General features: G+C 48.0%; 1 protein-coding gene across 24 annotated transcripts in view; it reads left to right on the top strand.

Annotated features, from left to right (window-relative positions):
* The window catches only part of Myt1l (myelin transcription factor 1 like), a 392,867-nt gene that overhangs the window by 32,368 nt on the left and 339,728 nt on the right, over positions 1-20,771 (top strand). For all 24 annotated transcript variants that reach the window (XM_063254402.1, XM_063254394.1, XM_063254398.1 and 21 more), the window contains exon 2: positions 10,705-10,806. The gene's annotated coding sequence lies outside the window, so the exon portion shown is untranslated. The remainder of the gene's footprint in view (positions 1-10,704; positions 10,807-20,771) is intronic.

Below are 20,771 nucleotides of genomic sequence, written 5' to 3'. Positions count from 1 at the left end.
CATGAGTTGGACTAGTGAGTAGCTCAAACCCTCTCCAGGCAGGCGATGCCTTTCCAGAATAAACCGCTCCTTCCGCCCATCCACAGCCCTGCCTGGCAGTGACAGGTGCCCACCTGTACCTAGGGGACCACAGGGCTCAGCCCCAAGGCCACCTGCACCGTTGACTGACCAGCTAGGCTACAGACTCCACGTGGGAAGTTAGAAGAAAGCACTGTGTTTTCTATAATTACCCTGCTGGGTTTTAACAATGCAGTGCTGCTTTCTAAAATGTCTTGGCTCTCTGTACTTGGGTTGTACTCTTCTCAAGGCTGGAAAGTGGCTTTCTCTGCACTCTCTCCTGTCTCTCACTGTCCCTCTGCCTTCCTGGTCTCTCTCTCTGCCCCTGGGTCTCTCAATATCTTTCTCCTCTCTCTGTCTTTCTTTCCTTTCTCTTTCTCTGTCTGTTTTCTCCTCTATTTTTCTGTTTTCCTTCTGTCTCTGTTTTTGCTGCTGTCTCTCTTCTCTGTCTCTCCTCTCACTCTGTCTCTGTCTCTCTGTCTCTGTCTCTGTCTCTCTCACTCTCCACACCTATGTGGCTGACCCTCTACCCAGATGCCCAGCCGCGCTACTCAAGAGCATCTTTCCAGGGCGGGTGACAGAAGATGCTGTGTACATGGACTCGCCTCAATTACTTACACACAGGTGCCCACAGCCGGGATGTGCCACCATGGGGTCCCAGGCTTCAGACCCAGCATGCGCTGATGCCTTCTGACTCCCTGTGTCAGGAGCCTTAATCCTGCCCAGGCCTCTGAGCGCTGCCCCTGCCCACGCCATCTGCACTTCCCCTACCCCGAGCACACATCACATCTGCCTCAAAGACCTGAGCGCTTATGTGACCCAGGCCCTCTGCGGGAGAAAGAGGCAGTGTGACTGTCACACTGTCCAGCATCCCCAAGATTTCCCGATGAATTCCCAGTGGTAGGGTGAGGTGTGCTCGAATGCTTCCACCCGTGCTACACGGGGACACGGCTGCCACCTGCACCTGCTTGGTGTCCGTTTTGTAGGCTGATGGCTTCTCCCCTAGACCATTTGCTTCTTGAGGACCAGAAATGCAATACATTATAATAAACATAATATAATTCCTCTTATAACACCCCTCAGACAGCTGTATATATTCTACCGTCTGCAACCCTTACCAAACTGATTTCTTCCTCAGGGTAAGTGAGGAAATGAGCATTGTTGCATACACAGCAGCAGGCTGCATTTCTCCTATTTGCTAGTGACTTAGATACCTTCTCCCTTCCCAGTAAAAATTTTTAAAAAACAGATATAAGATGAAGCATAATTAAATCTATTGAGGCCTCACTTGTAAAACAGAGATGACTACTCCGTGGAAAGATATTGCCTCATCTTCCCCCTTTCCATTTTCACAAGGGATGGAAATACCATCTCTGTCAATTGCCCCACATCCTAATGAGCCTGCTCGCCCTCTGGGAAACCCTACGAGCACAGAGCATCAGCTCAGACTTCGGGGTGCCGGCTGATAAGCTCAAGTCAAGTGCGCATGGCTGTGGGCCGCGGCACCTCTCTTCTCCCCACTCCCGATTAAAAACCAGTCTGCACTGTGCATCGAGGCCCTCAGGACTCCACTGTGCATGGCATCTGAGGGAGTCTGATGCCATGTCATGGCTCACACTGTCACAGTGTGTCCCAGGAACAGTAAGTTGTTTGCTATGACCGAAATCACAGCCACCTGATCACTGTCGTCTTCTGTGGTCGGCTACACTTCACACCCTGGGCACCTTCTGTATCTCCCACCCCTGCTCACCTGGCTCTTCTATACTAATTTATTATTTGACATCAGAATGGAGATGCTTACTAGGAAGCACTTGGGCTTTTTCCCCTCTTCCTCTTTATATATCTGTGTGTTTATCTCACTAGTGTTTAATAACTTCCCACCATAAATGGCAGGACAACCTCCAGCATGCTAAGAGCTGACTGTAACTGCCTCTGTCACATTTGCAAAGAGGACAGTACACCAGGGTCTTACTGTTAAACCTTAAGGAGCTTGAGTTCCTTCCAAGGATCTCATCCTGTATAGCGCTCGTGCACGCATGTGTGTGTGTGTGTTACTGAGGATTGGACTCAGTAAAACACTGAGCTATAGCCCCAGTCTTTTTATGAATCAATTTTTTAAATTTCCAGATAGGATCTTGCTAATTTCTTAAGTTGCCCATGTCGAGCTCAACTTGTAATCCCCCTGTCTCAGCTTAGAGTGCTGTATTACAGATGTGCACCACCATCCCTGGCAGGGTATGTGCATTTTTAAACATTGTCTCCTGAGGTTCTAGGATGAGATGCCAGGGCCAGTCTTGCCCTTCTGTGCTCATGTCCCCTCCGCCCTTGGGCTGAGTGCGAATGCATTCATGTGGCTTCCAGAAGGGACGGGCAGCTTCAGGGCTGAAACTGTATCTCCGCCACATCTGAAGAACACACTGTCTTCTCCAAGCAGTTCCTTCCATGTTGTGTGCCCAGTTTCCCCTGTGTCACCCAAGGCCTTCCCAGTCTCAGCAGCTCTCAGGCTCTAGAAGCAAGAACAGGCCTCTGTCACCTGCATGTCTGAGTGAAGGTGACACCTCCTCCCTGTGAACACCATGGGGATGGGACGTTGAAGTCTCCTTTCTGTGACACCTGGGCTCTAGAATCTTTGCTGCTGTTTGGAACTCTTCGCTGGCAGCTGCTGGGGCACACAGGCACCTCTCTCCCTCATCCTGCCCATGCCAGGACTGTGGTGAAGAAACCAAATGTCACTGTCCTGGTAAAGGCAATGCCAGACCCCGTGGCATCTAACCACCCTGACCCCAGAGCAGTTAGGCTCAGTGTGCCACAAACCCTGTACCCAGTGCCCATCCTGACCATGAGTCCAGCATCACTGCTGTCACAATCTTTCCTCTGATGACTGTCAGTTTTGCTTGTGAGCAGTGTGTGCAAGGGAGATGAAAATGTGCAAGAAAGATTAAAGTGCTCTTGTGTTTCAGGGAAGAGTGGTGAATGCAGCTTCCTTTCTCTCCAACCTGACTTGGAGTTCCCTTCCTCTGCTTTCACCCAGATTTATTCGTTTTGCATCCAGACTTGTGGATCAGAGAGCAGCATGAGGGAGAATCATTCATCAGCTCTTGTTTAGCCAAAACGTCTGATCTAGGGAAAGCTGACTTTTTGTGATAATGAAATACAGGCTCATTTTGTGATTTTTTAAATTACCAATACACATTTGCCCTTTGGGGACTTGATTGCCATGCCAAGTGTGGGTCCCAGGGAGGCTGCATCTGGCTGTGTATGAGACCCTGGTGCGGACACTCTGCCTGTCCCTCACCCTGTATGCATACCATCTCTATCTCCTGGGGATGCAGGGTCCCCACTGTGACAGCACATGCAGTCCTGCCACATGCAGCAAAATGAGAAGCAGCCAGAGACATCTAACTTGTGGATTTCCCCTCCTAAGCAGTTTGTGCATTTTGGAGAATTTCTCTCTCGTTTCAGATTTGTTTTAAAACCTTTGGGAACAAAATCACTTCCATACTCCCATATCCTGGAAACGCCATGCCCAGGTTCAAGGGGGCAGGAGCTCAACTTTAAGGAGTGTTGTACCCCAGCCACAACCTCACCTTTGCCCAACCCCACCCTGGGTCCCTCTGCAGGACGCCCCTGTCTGGAGACAGCAAAGCCTTCTCCTGCAAGGGCCAGCTTTTTCTTGCCACTTTTAACTCAATTCCTTCCTTCTGACTCCGTACCAACAGGGGGCAGCAGAGGGCCAAGCTCAGCCCGCCAGGGGTGGGGGCGCAAATTCCGGTTATGGGTACAGAGCCCACCCAGGGCCTGGACGCCTCCTCTGCACTCCTAGAATCACTGCTTTTAATTTCGAGAGACACTCCAAGAAAAGGAGAGAAGACATCTTACGGTGAGAATGAATCAATGCGCTGTGAGGCTGTGAACTGAGGTGCCCCGCAGAGCCAGGTTTTTCTAGCCCAGCGCTGATGCCTGGGAACCCGGAGCCGGCCTTGGCAGGATTACAGCAGGGCAGACTCATCCAGAAAAGTGCAGGGCTGGGGCCCGGAGACCCTCACTTGCTGCCTATGTTCCGTTAGCAAATCTGTCAGCCTTCATTTCGTGCTTGCTCGGCAGGTGTGAAGCTATTCTAAGTACAAAGCCCTCCACTCTCCTGTGGGTCGAGCTCTTGCAGTCCCAAGTCACCTGCCCCACCCTGTGCAGGACCAAGCTCCTGCAGGATTAGCTCCCCTGGAGCCCTGGCCTCAGTCACTTCCTGTGTCAGCCACGCCATGGAAAGCCAGAGGCTTAGAAGTCTCATTGTCCTGAGTCCAGGGCACATCATCTTATATCATAAAAGGATTTAAACTCAAACCACAAATCACCAGTGTCATACTCAGGAGCCAGAAAAGCCGTACCGTGACTTTGTAGATAAAACTCAAGAATATAACTTTTTCCTGGGTTTTCAGCCATTCTCGCTTTTTAACCCATGTCTGTATCTTGTGCCACAGCTCTGCATTTCCTTTCTTTGAATTCTTAAGTAAAAATCGGCAGTGTATAACAGTAGCACATTTATCAAGGCTTTTCCTTAATACAGACAATCCTCCTTTAACCGCTAAGTTCCAGGCCTGTACCTAGGTCATTAGAGGAATGGATCGCTAAATGGGGAACTGCATACAGCATGTACGTGATGATATTCAGAACCAAAAAAGGGTCAAAGAAAACTCCAACTTGATGACCTAACTTTTATTTGTGTAGCTCTTACATACAGTACTGTAAGGTATAACAATGCAAAATGATAGTACTTCACTGTACAATACAACCAGAAAAAATTACAGTGCTGTATAAACGAGGTGTACTGTACCCAGAAAAAAAAGACACTGAGGTACTATACACAGGATGTATAGAATGCTACAAAAATAAAAGATGGGTCGTAAGTTCAAGCAGCAGGTCCGAAGTCCGAACAGATTAGTTCAGTGAGGAACACCTGTAATCGGCACTGATTTTATAATAGTGGGGAAATGGGAAAACTGGTCCTTTTGTGAGGTTCTTACCCAGGAAGTGCCTCAAACTTGGGAAAGCTTTTGCTAGTGGGACTGAACACTAGCACCTTCTAGGGGGTCTCAAGGACACGGAAACCTGCACTACACCCCAACCAGCCAAACCAGAGTCCCTGCAGGTTCGAGTCAGGGTGGATCAAAGGTCCTGCGATGACTCTGACACACATCTTGTTGCGAGGGCTGCCTTTCCTCATCTCTCCCGAGAGAGTGAGCATTGCGTAGACAATCGCAGCACATTAGCTCATTCCTCTGCTTGCTGAGTACCACCAGAGGAGACTGAGCTTGACGGAGGCCTTTTCTTTGTGGGTGTCTTTGTCTCACATCCATGTTGTCTTTTTAAAAATGGAAGTAGGTGATGGTTACAATCTCCAGGAGAAGGCAGATCCTGGATCTTCCCAGCTCAGTGCTGTCCTGTTGGAGTCTTAGCATGCATGTGTTCTTGTACTATCCCTGCTTGCTGCATCTAGAAATTCTGACTTTCTCTTTGCTGCTCAGGGCCCTGTGGTTGTGAAACTCAGGGCCAAGGTTGTGATGGTGAATTTCCAAGCCAGTGTCAGGACATAAATACCTGCACTCCCGCCGAGATCTGGAACTGAATCCCCAATGGGCACTGCTGGCACACATTCCCCCCTTCCTCCGCCTCCTGGGATCCACCTCAGGAACCCATGGGGCTGACTTGGAGTGCAGCGCTGTTTGTAGCCTGACGCAGGTGAGCTGAGGCAGGGGATTGATGACTCTGTGGGCTGCTAATTGGGTCTACACCAATGTCTCCCTTTTGGTCTTCTTGGATAATACTAAGAAAGAAACACAGTGTCTCCCAGGTCAGACGCTGTAAATACTGGTCACGCAGTCAGCCCACTTAAAGAGGAGTTTGGGGTCATCTCATCCAGGCTGCTTTTATTGCATGGTAGCAGGGTGGCCTGTGTTTGCAGGACCTCAGAGCAAGGGCCAAGAGACATCTCACCCAGGCCCAAAGAAGGCAGCTCCCCGCCAATGCAGCCAAGAGCAGCTGCTTAGGAGCTTGTTGTTATTGGCCTCAGCTGTTACTATATGTTGATATATTGGAAGACAATTTTGCATTTACTTCTTAAAGCCCAGCTTCTCCATGGATGTATGTGAAAAATTAGTTCACTGACCTGAAAAAGTCACAGTGTTTTTAAAGAATTAAAAATATGAACCTATCTGCCACCATAATTGAAATATGGGAACATATAGTATAAGCCAGAAAAAAATGTGATGCTATAAAGAAAAATGCTCAAAGAAACAAGCATTTGGGTTAATAAGCAAAGAAGCTAGAGCACGTGTGCCAACTCCAGATAGGATGTGCTATTTTGACCCTGCAGAGCTGACCATCAGTTAGGACCACTGCTGGCCCAGGGACCATCCCTTCCTGCCTTGGCCTCATGGTGCAGTCCCTGGAGGGTTCTGTGTTCCCAGACTGCACTGCCACCGGCCCCTCTGTCACAAGAGGTGCTTGACCTGCCTCTGTGGTGACCAGTACAGCTTGTGAAAAGCAAGTTAATAAGCAGCCAGAAGCTTGTGGTAAAAGGGCAGAAAGTTTGTTTTTCTTTTTTAAACCATTATCTTAGAAAGGTAACTGGTGTTAAGTAAGTCAGAGTTAAGTAGGAGTTGACTTTGAGAAGAATATAAACTGGGCAATCCTGAGACTGACCCAATAGGTTCTCTTCTTTTCTAGGAGGGATAGATTCAAACATAGCCCCATTCTGATAGAAATCCAAAATATGGCTCATTGTAAAATGAGCCTGATGAGTAGTAAAACTAGATCAGTGCTCGCCAGTAGAAATATGATGTGACTTGAAGAATCACCCATAGGATGTTACCCGTGCCAGTAAATAGTAAATGTGTTTTTTTTTAAAAGAGAAACAGATGAAACTAATCTTAATGATTCAGCTACCTAACTTAAAAATATATTGTCCCCTGGTGACCACTATAGAGTGTTTAGTGAGCTACGTGACATTCTTTTTCCCAGGCTGTCACCCACCTTGGTGTACACAGGCAGAGCTGGTAGCCTCTGTCACACAGCTCAGCTGCAGGTGACTCAGGGAACAGGGAATCCTCTCTCAGTTCTTTCAGAGATTTCTCTCTGTCTGGGTCTGTGAATATTTTAATTTTTTAAAAGTTGTCTTTAGGGGCTGAGGATTTAGCTTAGCGGCATAAGTGCCTGCCTTGCAAGCAGGCAGTCGTGAGTTCGATCCCTAATACCGATAAAAATGAAAAAAAAAAAAAAAGTTGTCTTTAACTGTACGAGGGTTGAGCTTGGTTGTTAAGAGCACATGGTCAGAAATTAGATAGTCAGGATTTGAACCCAATATGCTATCACTTATAAACTAAGTGACTTCAGGCCAGTTACTTGGCGTCTCTGGGCCTGGCTTTGCCATCTATGAAAGCATGTTATCATGCCTTACCTTGCCATGGAGACTAAATCCCACAATCGGTGCCCAATCCTTCTGCCTAGTTTCTACTGTAAGATTGTTCTCCACAATTCTCCCTTCTGTGCAGAAATGAAGGCAGCCACAGCAGAAAACAAGAGTGAGTTTTCTTGCTAAGGATGATTCCTGTTTTGAGACAGCTAAAAAGTCCAAGGGAACCTGGTGGTGGGTTTCCATTCCCTGCCGGCAAGCTAATGTCCAGCCTTGGGCCTGCCCAAATCTCCAGGACAACCTGGAGATTCAAGAGTCAGGAGCCCAGAGTCAGCTCAGGGAAGTGGGGTTGCACAGGGTTGGCCCAGCCAGTGTGCTGGGGTCACAGAAGGTTCTGCCTAATGTGCTGGATTCACAGCACCACTGCTATTATCCATGGCCTGGGAAGGCCAGGCTTCTCTCCTTTGCTCAGGAGGCCTCATATCGTATCCATACAGGAATGCTATAAACTTATTTTTTGAAAAGACAGTATATAATAACTTATTTAACTGGATTATTGATATAAATTTTTTAAAAACCGAACTCCCCAGCTTGCTGAGGGCTAAGGCTAGATTCCAGAGGCCACAGGAGCCCTTGAGACCACCCACTCAATTACCCTCACTTTGCAAGTGACACTGGCACCACATGTTTAAGAATGGCATCTTGCTGGGGATTTAGCTCAGTGGCTTAAGTGTTTGCCTGGTAAGCACAAGGTCATGGGTTCGATCCCTTATAGACTAAGGGACTAACTTACCTACTGTCGGTGCAGGCTTGTGTCTACTATTTTTCACTAAGATACTGATAGTCAACAGAGATTGCAAAAGATAACACCGAGCAACTTAGTCTAATCAACTAGAGAATGTTTAAACTCCATTACCGTTTTGATAAACCAAGAAGTCTTAGCTTTCTGGGAATTATTTGAATGTTTTTAAGAAATATAGGTGACAAAAACCAAATAAAAACATGGACTACGTTGCATAAAAAGTGTGTGTGTTTGTGTGCATGTGTGTGTATGTAACCTCTCATAGACACACAGACGTGTCTCTGTGTAATTTCTCCTGTGATAACAGCAGGATGGGAAACAGAGCTTGGCCAAGCATGTTTGTCACTGGTCCTCCTTCCCCATCCTGCAGGCGACCAGCCATGGAGGAGTTGCCCTGCCCTGCCCTGGAGTAGCTCCTGATGCCTGCCTGTGTTCTTGGGGTTTGGGAGTTGGGGGTACTTCTGGCCAAAGACGATGTCTTCTACCCTGAAACGTTGTATTGACTCCATACCCACAACAGGCAGCCGCAAGTACACACCAGACTTGCTACCATTTCACTCACAAAGTAAAATCCCAAGGCCAGACATTCCCATAAGTATCTTCTAATGGATTCTTTTTCCCTCATTTATTAGAAACCATCAGAAACTTGATATCTGTATTACTTCTTTTAAAAGCGTACATTTGTTTTGTTGGATTTTGAATGAACAGAAGGGCCTCTACAGTGTAGTAACGATGTTGTCTTGGAAGAGCCATGGACTGTTTGTGACAGAGAATATTGCTGTGTGTGAACCACAGCAAAAGCACCAAGGCTGGATTTTCTAAAAAACAAAGAGCCCAGGATCAGTGTTGTGAGCACCTGAGAAACCAGCCTGGGGAAGCAGATGCCCTGCAGGCAGATGGAGCTGGCCTAGACCCCTATTCCCCTGTGTGCCAGTTCTCCAGTACCTACAGGGCAGGGGCACAGTGACACACTGTGAGAACTGGCAGGGATTTGGACCTATGCATCTCCAGAGAGACTTCTCCTAAATCCTCAGTGTTGGTAGCTGTTTGTTCTTATTTGTGCAGCTCTTAGTATGGAGATTCCTTTTTGTTTGCAATTCAAATTTGGTTTTATTGCTTGCATTTGACTTGCCCTGTGAATTTTTACATTTCAGCAAATTTTACTTCATTACATGTAATATGTGTATTGGCATTGCCTAAGACAAATCAATTCCACCGTCAGACAGGAAGAAAGGAAAAATTGGTGGAAGGGAAAACTACCAGAATAGTGTGGTATCATTCTAAAGGGTAGCGAGTTGAGAAGTGTGACGGAAGTGTGTGCACACGTGTGCATACATGTGTGCGTGTCCCTGTGAATTCCAGTGACAAGAAATCATATCAACATAACTGCATTGTGTCAGGAAGGAAAGACCTGAGCAAATCCATGCAAGCAATAGAGAATGATTAACAATTTGTTCATGTATCTACAAAGATGGCGTCCCTGGAAGGACACACAGAGTGCAAAGTGTGACTTCCGGTGAGGACCTTAGGGCTCAGAGAGAACGCTGGCCCACACAGCCAAGGCGCATGCGCAAACTCGGTAGCAAAGAATTTCACGTTTCGTGTTTCCTCCCACAGAGCTGCTAAAATTGGAATGCATGTGGTTAGTAGTTGGAAAAAGTCGAATTAATGTTCCAAAGAAATTGTCCTTTTTTTCGGGGGGCCTGGTTTTCCAGGATCTATTGGAAACATCCTATCTTGGGATTTCTTTGCCTTTATTATTTTTTTAATTTCTTTCTTAAAAATTTCTTTATGTTTGTTTTTTATTGTACCAGGGATCGAACCCAGGTTCTTCACACTGAGCTTTGTGCCCAGCCCTTTTTTCTTTCTTTTTTTTTTTTTTTTCTTTTTGTTTTGAGGCAAGTTGATAAGTTGCCCAGACTGGGTCAAATTTGCTATCCTCCTGCCTCAGCCTCCCAGAGTACTGGAAAAGCTGCTTTGGTGCAGCATTCTTTCTCCGTGGCACTAGTTCTGACATGGTTTTAACTGAGCACACAGATGTGAGATGCTATTGGACCTGAGCAGACGGTAGCTTTTCCATGCAGGTGCATTAGCGGTGCCCAGCCTCTTAGTCACGTGGTACCCAGCGGACAGCAGACTGCGTCTCAGGCCCTGAGCTCCTCTCTGACCCGTGGCCCCTGGGTAGGGTCTCTGCAGAGGAACCTGACATGGTGGCATCCACCAGTTTCCTCCACCTGACTTAATACTTTTGTCCTGCTTAAAGCACGGACCTTTGGCTTGAAAGCCCCACACTGGTAACAAACACAGGGGACCTTGTGTCTCCAGGGGTGGCCCTGGGCTGAGTGCAGACAGGGGTGCAAGTGCCCCATTGAGACATAGGTGCCTGACCTGCCGGAAAGTCACCCCTCATAACAGCTTCTCCTTCCTCTCTACACAGGGAAGGCCACGCGGAGGCTGCTGCCCAGGTCCAGGTGTGCCACGCGCAGGCTCGGGGACTCCGGCCCCTCCCCCGCTGACCCTGGAGGAATCCTGGAGTGCGGTATGTCCATTCCTGCGGGACTTAGATTTGTACTGGGGATGTTCCCTGAAGGCAAGCAGAACTCTGAGTGCGGTCACAACTTATCTGAAATGAGGCCATCTGAGTCAAGGCCCTTTCTTTGACTAGTGCCTCTTCATGTTGGATTTTCAATATTTCAATTTAATGTCACTGTTAGTCACTAAACATACAGGCGAAATGTGTATGTCTGCTTATATCTACGCCGATGAGAGCATGTGTGTGATCCAGATATATCAGAAACTAAACTAAATGGAGCAGAGAACATTCTCCAAAAAGGCATTTTTAATATTTTTTGCACGGCGTTTTGGATTTACTCATTCCTTCTACTAATGTGATAGCTGGGGGTTGGGGTTACTTCTGTTCCTGTCTTTGAGGCCAGCGTGGGGGTGGCCACCCCTGAGACCGAAGGACATAGGTTCATGGCTCTGCTAGAGATGCTAAGTGGGTGGAGTTCTTTTACTAAAATGGCTGTGAGTCCCGCAAGGCTGCGGGACAGGAGTTAATCTGCTGGGCCTGCTGTTCTGCTCTACTATAAAGTTGATTTCTAACTGCGCAAGAAAATCTCATCTTTTCAAGCGTTGTATCTTCGTTCTCCTTTACCTTTGGGGTCAACACGCTCAGCAACTTAGCTCTCAATGTCATTTGCATTCATGTCCGACCGCCAGAGTGATAGGGTTTGTTTTTCTTTTCTTTTTTTCTTTCTTTCTTTTTTTTTGCATAATTAGCATATGTCCATTATGGAAAAGTTGGAATGTTTGAATACTACATGTAATAATAAACCACTGAAAATCCACAAGTTCAGTAGTTAGCACCTTTAATTCATGGGTTTAAAACTCCTAGTGATCACTTTCTTCGCATGTATAGCTTTTTATTTTTGTGTTTATTAGTACATGTTTGCTGTTATTATTTTATATGTATTAGCACACATTGCTGCCAACACATTACTTTTTAGTTTCACTTCTCCTAACCCACCCTTCCTCTTCTCCTGTGTCCAGCTTGTCTTCCTATTCACAAAGGATCCAACTATTTTCTTTACTCTATTTTCCTGCCTTTTTCTACTTTGCATTCCTCACATAAGAGAAACCATGCACTATTTAAGCTCATGTTTCTGATTTATTTCACTTGGCATTATGGTCTTAAGGAGCATGTATTTTCCTATGAGTGCTTCATGTTTATCCTTCTTTGTGGCAGAGTAATACTCCACTGTGTGTAAATACGTTTTCTTCACTCTTTCATGCCTTGATGGCCATGCAGGCTGCTTGCAGGATATAGCTGTTGTGAGTTGTGCTGTAAACACAGGTATGCACGGATCACAGAAATATGTTGTCTTTAACTCTGTGGAACAATACTCCTGGTGGGGGTAGATGAAATTTCTACTTTTTAGTTTTTGAGGACCCGCCATATTGATTTCTATAGTGGTTGTACTAGCTTACATTCCCCTCGACAATGTAAAAGGGTTCCTTTCCCCCGCGTTCTCGCCCGCATTTGTTATCACTTGGTTTCTTGAAGATAACCATTCTTTCTGGAAGGAGGTGGGTTTCAGTGTTTTAATTTGTGTTCTCTCACTGCCAGAGGTGTTGACCATTTTTTCTCGTAGTTATTGGCCATTTGTGCTCCCTCTTTTGAGGGGCGTCTATTCATTTCACTCGCCCATTGTTTGAATGGGTCCTTCTTTAAGGGTCTCGTGTTACAGTTCTCCATCTATTTTGGATGTTAGTCCTTTGTCTGAGAAATAGCTGGCAGAGGTTTTCTCCTGTCCTGTAGCTTTTCTCTTCATGTTCTTTGCACATGCAATTTTAAACTAACCCAGGTCACACTGCACATTCCATCGTTCATACCTTTTTCTCTGTGTGCATCACATGTATCTTCCTGAATCACAGCGTCTATCTCCAGAGAAACATTTTTGTGTGGTAAATGATATTCTGCTTTGCTGGCTTTCTAAAGTTTTGCTTTGCAAGTGAGGTTTCCGTACCTCTTCTTCAACCTAGAACTCTACACTGTGTTGATTATTTCCTGAAGATGAGCTCACTGTGGAGTCTTAAGGCCCTGTCGCGTCCACCATGTGGCTGAGAAGGGACATCCTCCAGCAGAGATCCCTGTCCTGTCTTTGGCATAGCTCTGTGCATCACACAGTGTGTCCTCACCATGACGCAGTAACCCCTGACCCTCTTGTGCCAATCTGAGAATCGCACCAGCCACTCCCAGCACTGTGTTCACCGTGCTACACCCAGAGCACGCTGCAGGGACACCTCTGATCCAGGCTGTCCCCCTGAGTGGCAACTTGATCATCTCCCTTTCATTATTTCCGGAAACAGAGAGGATCCCACACAACAAGGCACCCAGCCCACCCCAGAACTGCATTGGCAGCTGAATTTTAGTCCATTTATGCCAAGTGCCTCTCGTTCTGCACTTAGCCTCCACCGAGATAGAGGATGAGCCCCAGCCAGCTCAGGGGACACATTTTGCAGACCTGTGTTCAGGGCATGATCTGTGTCCCCAGAGCTCGTTCCCATTTCCTGTGACAGCATTTCAGTACATGGCAATCATCAGGTTTCCCTAAGTGCACAAGTTAAGTAGTTCTCCCATTGGAGGTGGCTGAGCCGTCCTAAGGCGGGGCCGCTTGAATGTCTATGAAGGCACAAGTGCTGACCTTTGCTCCTGACCTCCTGGTCAGGGAGGCAGGAGGACATGGGCTTCCTCCCAGTCACCTTGGCACAAAATGCCAAGAATTGGGCTAATAAGCAAACAGAAGCTACCAGCCCTGGGTGGTCTGGACTTTAGGAGAAACTGTGTCACAGGAAGCCTCCTGAATGGCTGTGTAGCTGTCATGAGGTACACACTGGACTCGGAGGCTGAGGAGCCTGGTGTCCCTGCCACGCTGCTGCCTTTGGCCAGAGGTGATGTCCCCAGGTGTCAACCACATCAAGAATGTAGTTATTTGCAGGCCCTGGGGATGGGGCTCTGAGCTTTGGATCACAACACTCTGCATGCCCCTCAGTGTGGCCTGTCTGCCGGCAGGTCCCTGTCCACCTCCTGCTAGGATCTCACACTGTACCACAAGTGCATGGCCATGTCCCCCGTGCTTGTGTGGTGACCATGTCTGCAGTACCCATCTGCTTTGCTTGTGGGGAGTTAGTTCATGGACGTCATACATCTTAATTCCATTTTTCATGCGCTGGGCTTCCCCCGCTTCTCCCTTCCTCAATCACTGGATCGTCTCCAATTTGTAAAAAAATCTATCTCCCTGATTCCTGTTATCCCCCTTTTATTTTGTGCTTTAATTTATTTCTACTTTGGGTTGTTGATGGAAGAGAAACCATGCTGTATTTAAACTTGCATGAGTGATTTATTTCACTTAACATTGCGGTCTTAAAGTATGCCCATTTTCCTAAAATGGATCATATTTATCCTTCTTTATGGCAGAGTAGTACTCCACTGTGTGTGAACACCACGTATTCTTCAGCCATTCATCCACTGATGCACATGGCGGCAGCTGCCCAACTTTAGTTGTCATGAGCTGTGCTGTATGGGTGTGTGTGGATTGCTGTGATACGCTGTCTTTAACTGAATGGGAGCCCTGCTGACGGTAGCTAAAAACATGCCCAGTAGTTCCAGGTTACCTTAGAAACCGGGAGTCGGTGTCCTGTCCATGCCTCAGTTTCCCCATCTGCATAACAAGGAGAATAGTAGTCTGGACTTCATGGGACCCTAGTGTGGACGGAGGTGTCATGTGTAGCATGTTACAGGAACAAGTGACATATAAGCCATTCATGGCACTACATGTGGTGACTGTAGCTAGCTCTAGTAGAAACGGGAAGTTGTATTTTTGTTTTTCTCCCTTGGATTTCTTAGATTTGCAATTGCTGTGCAGAAAAATACTCCTTAATTTTGTACACGGAAGCATGTTAAAATCCATAGTTACCTTTTCTATTTTAAAATCAAAGACAGAATTAACTTGACAATGCCTTGCTATATCTTGTTATATTGGGTGAATTTCTGCAGGTATGTGATGAAATGATCTTAAAAACATGTTTATGAAATTTTCTAATATGTTGTGCATTTATTCCCTTCTAAGTAAGCTAGGTTAACGGATTAGGCAGGTTAGCCACAACACTGACTGAACCTTGGTATTTAATTGGTTTTTTTCCTTGCACCAAAGGGGCATAAAACTACATTTTTCCCCATAATTACAATTATCATGAAACCACTTCCTCCTACATAGCCCTGGAAGGTGAAGGTTTTACATAGTTTCCTCTCTTTTTCTGTCTGTCTATCTGTGTGTCTGTCTCTTTTTCTCTTCCTTCTTTTTCAGTACCAAGGTCTTCCCCTAAGATACATCCCCAGTCCTTTAGTTATTTATTTTTATTTCAGACACTATCTCAGTGAACCACTAAGTTGCCCAGGCTGGGCTTGAACTTGCCATCCTCCTGCCTCAGCCTCCCAGAGTGCTGGGATTATAGTTTCTTAGTGCTGCTGTTTCTCTTTTCCACATTTCTACATCCTAGCTCACAGCTTTTCCATGAAGACAACCAATGTCAAGGCTTTGCACAAGGCTATTTCCCAAGGAATGCCACTCCTGGTCCACAAAGCCCAGGATGCCTGTGACAGGCAGTGTTTGCTCTTTTCTGCAGCTCCCCTGCCCTCCTTCTGTAAGCTGTCAGCTGTCCCCTCTTAGCTTGCCCCTCTCCACAACCCACCTAGTGAGAGGGGTTCCCACAGGGCTCATCTCTGAGAACCACTTGGTAAAAATCGCTAGGCGTGGAGAGCACAAGGCAGGCGCAGACCTTGCATTCTGGAAAATTATTCAGGATCTGGCAGGGGAGCCAGGCTAGTGCACAGAGTGGACAGTTGGTGTGGACCTCGTCCTTGAGTTCCAGGGAATACAGGGAAGCCAACTTGATGGATAGGCCCGGAAGGTGTGGATGGAGCAGGCTGTGACACCTGACATGGAGGAAAGAAACAGGAAGAGGAGGCTGCAAAGGGCAAAATATGAAATGGAAATTACATCCCTGTGCACAGACAGAGCTGAGTGCAGCGAGCCCTCAGTATGCCATCAATGAATAGCACCGACGTCAGACTCAGCCTCACCAGACATGCTTGTGGCCTCTTCGGTCATGCTGTCCCTTGTGTCACAAGATCCCCAGCCTTAGGGGCAGTGGGGACCGGAAGAGGTTCAGATGGCCAAGGGAAAGTGGAAATTAGCAAATGGCAGGTCGCGGGCATCCGCCCAGTGGCTGAGCCTTGTCTCTCTGTAGCTGTAAAGGACTTTGTCAGTGAACTGCAATACTTTTAAGATTCAGAAAGCTGCCTAGGGGTGGCCATGCCGGCCAAGCCTGTAATTCCAACACTCTGGGAAGCTGAGGTCAAAAGACGATGAGTTCAAGCCCAACCTAGGCAATCTAACAACTTAATGAGACTCTGTCTTGAAATAAAAAAATAAACAGAGGCTGAGGTTGGAGCTCAGTACAGAAACCCTGGGTTCAGTCTCCTGGGATGCATGAGGCCCAACCCCTATAAACTTGAGCAGTGAGGCAACCTCGGGTGGCACCGCAAAAAGCATGAGCCATGTATCACATCAGGGAGGAGGGCATGGTCGGGGCTGGGTGTGGTAGGAGAATGCCCTGGGGAATGGTTGGGATTTTCTGGCAGAGAACAGGCTGGAATGCCCTCTTTTCTAGGAAATGGCTGCAATCACTGGCGTGATGGGTGTGTTGATTGCACATTGAGGACTGGTGCGGAAGAGCCTGAGACTGGGCGAGTTCTGGAAGGAACTGCCCTGTGGGCAGACTGCTGGGATTTACCTTGCAGGTGTTGTGGAGCACAGAAAGCATGTCAGCTCCTAGTGTGTGTGGTGCCTGTGGGAACTGAGGGGAGCCTGCTGGCGGGGGAGTGCCTTGGTGTGTTAGGAATCTGGAGCAGGTTGGAGCAGGCTGGTGTGAGGTGGAGCTCGTCTGGCCCTGCAGCCCTGAGGAAACCATGTCCGCTCTCCAGGCTGTAAGGTGTGCACTCCAACAGCATCTGCAGGGCCACGTAGTTGGGGTGCTGATATTTGAAATGTGACAGGTGGGGAATTCACAGAGGCACCCCCGGTGCTGAAGCCAGCGGTGTAGAGCAGAGTGGACAGGAATTGGATTCATCCACTTAGTCTCCTCCAGGTCTCCTAAGTGGAGTCTCTGCAGTGTGGCCTGGCAGCCCGGTATCCAGAAACAGCAGGCCCTCCTGGGTGTGCTAGAACACACGTGTGCTCATGCCTGAATGCACACATATGCGCGCACACACACGCCTGTGCTAGGTCCATTCATGAATATGTCTTTCCAGATATATCCTCTGGCACCTCCTGGGTAGAACTCTGTGTCCACCTGTGGGGATTCCAGCACCTGACACCCCCTACCACAGTCACACACCCTGCGTGGGGCACTCAGCAGAGCTGTAGGATTTGCCAGGTGGAGACACTGGACTGACCCCCGGATTGAGCAGGCCTGGGTTGGGCTCTGCCAGAGATTTCCAGTGTGGGTTTTGCTATCGTTTGTCTCTCTGGTCTCATGATTGTGTGGCTGGGACACCAGAGTTCCCCTGGGCAAGGTCTGCAGGGGTGCAAAGGGATGCAGCCAGAACCTTCTGTTCCACAGTTGCAGGGCTGGTGTTCGTGTTGACCATTTTCTTTAAAAATATGCTTTAATTACACCCGACCTCCTTTCTCAGATGATTCCCCTTAGTCTCAGAAATTACTTTAGAAAAAAAAGTGAAGCCTAAATCTACTGGAACACAATGCTTACTCTCCTGAAAATAGAAGCTAGGCGTTTTCACTTATTAAGAGTAATTAAGGATGTCCCTTTCCCTGGTCTCCTGAATTTTTGGAGGAAGACTGAATTCATAGTGCCCAGAAATTTCAAAGGTATTTGAATACCTCGGATGTGTTAGCCGGCCCACCCTCCGCCCCCCTTTTCTCCCTCCTCCTCCTGCTTCACACTGGCTTTCATTTTCCTTCAGGCAAACCAATGATTGGTACATATTTCAGTTGCAGTTCTTTATTGCATAAGGATTTGTATGGTGTTCTCGGATGTCTTTATAGGCACCTTACTAATTTTAATAAGAGGCAAAAAGAACACGACTTCCCATTTTCACCCACAATACTGTTTTCTGTGGGTGGACGGAAAGGGCACTTTTACGTGACAGTCACCTACCTCCAGAGATGCCAGAGCAATGGGCAGTTGTGCTCAGGGTGTTTCCTTCTTGGAACTGTAGTGATCCTATCTGAGCACACTTGCTACCTCACGGTACCATGCCACTGCCATGGGCTCGGCTGTGTGACCCCTCCTGAAGCAAGCAGGGGGCTCAAGGACCCTGACCTCTCTGTGTACTTCTCCCCTCCCCCAGGAGCTGGCACTGGCCTATCTGGGCCTCATGGAGACGTATGATGCTTTAAAAAGCTGCAGACGTGATAATCTTGAGTCTTGTAGGACTACCCGGGGAAACCAAAAGATACAGTAAATGTTTAGATTTTTAGAATTGTTGCAGCTAAAATCACATCAGTATAACTTCCTCGCTTCGAATACAGTCATCCCAGCTTCCCTGCCACTTTCTGTAGCAGTTCAGGAAGTCTTCTTTCCTGAGTGTCTCTACCAGCTGAGATCACAAAGGCAGCTCATAAAAACATGACGCTGGGTCCTCATCCACCTCAGTCACTGCATCTGGCACCATCCAACTTCCGGCTGTTCCCCAGAGTCACAGTGAAAGGAAACACTGTGAATCCATCCAGGACATCGAGGTGGCCAGGACAGCGCAGCTAAGACCCTCAGGAAAGAGGACTCCCGAGCTGCTGCAGAAAGCTGCAAGGACGATGGGATGAGTGTATTGTAAGTGAGGGGCGGATTTTGAGGAGAACTAATGGCGATGCCTTTTACTGTAATAAATTTTTTAAAAGTGTAAACACAAAACGAAATGTGATTGCCCCTCACAGAATGGGATTTGAGGAGGTTCTCACTTAAGCATTTTATTTAGCAGCAGTCCTCTGAGTATGTTTTAAATCCTTATGCATAATCCCTGCTCATACTGGTTTTGATTTTCTTGTCATCAACTATTTCTTTCTCAATGGTTGAACATATTAATTTTGTATTATTGATTTCTGTGCTCAAAAAATTTAAGGCTTGCATCTTAAACTCCACGAACACTGTAGAAAGTGCTTGCCTCTGAAGACATATATGTCTCATCCTGTGCATGTTTGAGAGGACAACAGCAGATAAATTAATGAAGATGTGTTTTGCATTTTCCACCTCCTCCAGCAACTGGCTCTGCCCTATCTGGGGACCTTCATAGGGACCACTTTCTAGGGAGGAAGAAAATTTTAGACCTGCTATTCCTCCTTCACTCCTCCTACTGTGTAAGATAAAGTGAGAAGAAATAAAGAGATAAAGCTGTAAAGATAAATTAGGCAGGACAGGGCAAAGGCAGAGCAGTGTGGGAGGTGTTTTATGTGTGGTGCCTTGGAAGGGCCTGGCTGAACAGAGACTGTACAGCCCAAGAGATGAGAAGAAGTGAGCTTTGTAGGTGTGGGGGGAGGTGCTGTGCAAAGGTCCTGAGGCCACAAAATGCTCAATAAACAGTCACTTGGCCACTGGTGCTAATGCAGAATAGAGAGCACTGTGGGAAGAGACTTGAAATGTAGCAGAGTAGGGTGCAGAGGATCCTGGGGACACAGAAGAGCTTTCTGTCCCTGTAGTGAGACAGGAAGCCTTGCCAGGCCCTGGGCTAATGAGTGACCAAGTGCCATGGGTCCTGGAGAGGAGATCAATCAATTGGGGCACTGGTAGCTGGAGGCGGCCCTGGCTTGGGTGGGGGTGGGAGTGGTGGGGAAGGAAGATGGATTTGGAGCTCAGGGCTGGCAGGGACTTTGTGACAGCAGCAGGCACCAGGTGAAGGGCAGTGGGCAGGGGCTGAGCTAGAGGAAGCTGCCACCTGGACCCTGGGACGAAGGCATAGGCAGAGCACCATCGGCCTTGGGCCCACCCATGGTGAGGGTGGGGATAGAGTGGCCCAGGTGAGACCCAGAGGGGCACAGGTGACTGCCATGGCTGCAGACAGGCCCAGGCTCCCAGGGACTTTGCCTTTACTTCCGTTTCATGGAGAAATGAAAGCATGCCACCCAGGAGCCTGGGGTGGGGAGGACATAATGGAGATGGAGAATTTGGGCTAAAGCATAAGGGAGGGACCGGGCACGGTGGATGGTGGCACTGATTTCCCAGGGATGGCAGCCGGGTGCCCCTGGAAACAGGAGCAGAGGACAGAGTGGAGAGGGGACAGCCCCAAGCAGGTCAGGCAGGGGGCTAAGGATGGGACAGAGGATAAGGTCTGCGGGGACAGACAGCTGTTTCCAAGTTTTGGGGGCCAGAGGTGGAGGGAAAAGGTGACAGCTGGGGCAGAGGTGTCTGCCCTGGAGAACGTGTTGATGACAGGTGTTAACTGTGACACTGGAGCACGGTCAAGGAAGAGTAACGGAGAGCACTCAGCAGCAGTGTGAGGAACGGGGCAGGGACACGGTGATAGGATGTAACCACGGACAGCAGCCACTTGCCAGCCAGTCGGAGTCAGGACAGAGGTGGGAGCAGGCACCGGCAGAGGACCAGGACTCTGAGCCCAGAAGGCACTGGGACAACCAGGCAAAGGGTGCCTGGGCATCGTTGGTGTTGGGGGCTAAGTTCAGCCTTCCCATGGGGCTGCCTTCTGGGGACAGTGTGGAATTCCGTGGGTGTTGTGTGTGCTGTGAGTTTGTAAGGGTGACAGAATAGATTCTTGTTTCTTGTTTCTGCCTCTGAATTTTTCTGGGGTTTGATGTCTCTCTTTGAGGTCCTGTCTGTGTGTCACCCATAAGGACAGCACTTCCAGAAGGGACCGAGTTGTGTCTTCCCAACATAGAGGCCCCATGTGACTGTGCTGGAGGTGGGTTTGCC

This window comes from Cavia porcellus, unplaced genomic scaffold (assembly GCF_034190915.1).
Source record: "Cavia porcellus strain 051 isolate PalLab524CR breed Dunkin Hartley unplaced genomic scaffold, mCavPor4.1 scaffold_8, whole genome shotgun sequence".
Taxonomy (NCBI): Eukaryota; Metazoa; Chordata; class Mammalia; order Rodentia; family Caviidae; genus Cavia; species Cavia porcellus.
The sequence above is the reverse complement of the archived record's forward strand: the minus strand, read 5'-3'. Positions and strand labels throughout refer to the sequence as shown.